The following is a 1,556-nucleotide window of genomic DNA, read 5'->3' on the forward strand; positions in this document are numbered from 1 at the left end:
TCCCCAGTGTCCAGCCACCAGGTCGCATGGGTTTTTCCATCTCCTTCTTGACCTTCTCATGCTCTTGTTCAGAGCCTCATCGTTTCTCACCTCTTTTTTTAGAGAGGTTTTTGTGATAGGGCATGTGTGCTCACCAAAAATACAGGGAGAGACAGACAGAAAGCAAGAAATCAGCCCCCCGGGGCATGGCCACGCTGTAACCCCTTTTCCTCCATTCTCCTCTTGGGATTTTGGGCACGTGTACGCACACACCTGACATGAATTTTAAGTCATTGGGTCCAAGACTCGAACCACAGTTGACTATGTGAGAGTCCAGTGACAACCATTATGCCATCTGCTGGTCCCCCTCACCTCCTCTTAACTAGTCCCTCAACCCCCTGCCACTCCTGGCTGACTCCACTCTATTCAGTCCTCCCCACACTCTGCCTGTCCAATTCCCATTCACCTTTCAGTTAAATGCTTTGAGGTTTTCTGATAGACCTTTCTCTCAGCAGAACCAGTCCCTCCCTCCTGCACAACTTCCATATCTTGTTCATACATCTCCTGCCCTCCTGAACACCCATGATCCTATTTGGTTACATACTTATCTCCCTCACTAGACCACAGGTCTTGCATCCCAAATGCCTGACAATTAATTTTTCCTGGTTAGTTGCCCATTCGTTTTAAATGGGAGTTGTAGAACCTCTTTGGGACCTCAATTTTCTAATTACAGAATTGGAATAAAAATGCCTACCTTGCAGGGATGTGAGGTGGTGGAGTTGAAGAAAGGTCATGGCACTAACATGGTGCCTCTTATGTCATGGCCACGGTATGCTCATCGCCCTCCTTCCCTGTCCATTGTATACGCTGTTGGTCCTAGTCATCGTTTTAGGGTCATGGAGATGGACACCACTGCTCCACTAAAGAAAGACTGTTTGCAAGGGGCCAGTTGCTCAGCTCCCTGGGTGAGAGAGTGATGTAGGAGAGGTTCCAAGTCTGGCCAGGCTACTCTCTGCCTGCAGCAAGCCTTCATACTCCTTGAGCCTCATTTTTCTTTCTATACAAGTGGATGAAGGAAGCCATAGGGTTCTGAGTAGGGACTTAATGCACATGCTTTGTGTGACTGGATAAGCCTCTGAGTCACAGATCCAGATGGTTCCATCCTGGGGCCACACATTCTGCAAAGCTTACCTCACATGCCCTTAAGGAACGCCCACACCAAAGACTTAAAAGGGAGACATCAAAGGAGACCCAATTCACAACCCTAACAACACTTCCCGTGTCCTGTTTTCTTGGCTGCCATTTTCAGAGCCTCTGATTGATAAAACTCACAAAACGAGGGATTAGCAGTTAGCGTAATAGCTATGTCGCTGGACTCCCATATAGCTGACCATGGTTTGAGTTCCAGATCCGGTGGCTTAAACTCACACTGGGCACATGTGCGTGTGTGCCCAAGATCCTGAGAGGAGAACAGAGAAGGGATTGTGGCGTGGCCATCCCCCCTAGGGGGTGATTTCTCGCTTTCTGTCTCTCTGTCTCTGTCTGTCTGGCAAGCACATGCGCCCTATAGCAAAAAA

General features: G+C 48.7%; 1 protein-coding gene across 1 annotated transcript in view; it reads left to right on the forward strand.

The window, feature by feature from the left end:
- Positions 1–1,556, forward strand: part of PRSS55 (serine protease 55) — a 16,534-nt gene that overhangs the window by 13,753 nt on the left and 1,225 nt on the right. The gene's annotated exons all lie outside the window — the stretch shown is intronic.

The sequence above is a fragment of the Tupaia chinensis genome, unplaced genomic scaffold (genome assembly GCF_000334495.1).
Source record: "Tupaia chinensis unplaced genomic scaffold, TupChi_1.0 Scaffold138390_1, whole genome shotgun sequence".
Lineage (NCBI taxonomy): Eukaryota > Metazoa > Chordata > Mammalia > Scandentia > Tupaiidae > Tupaia > Tupaia belangeri.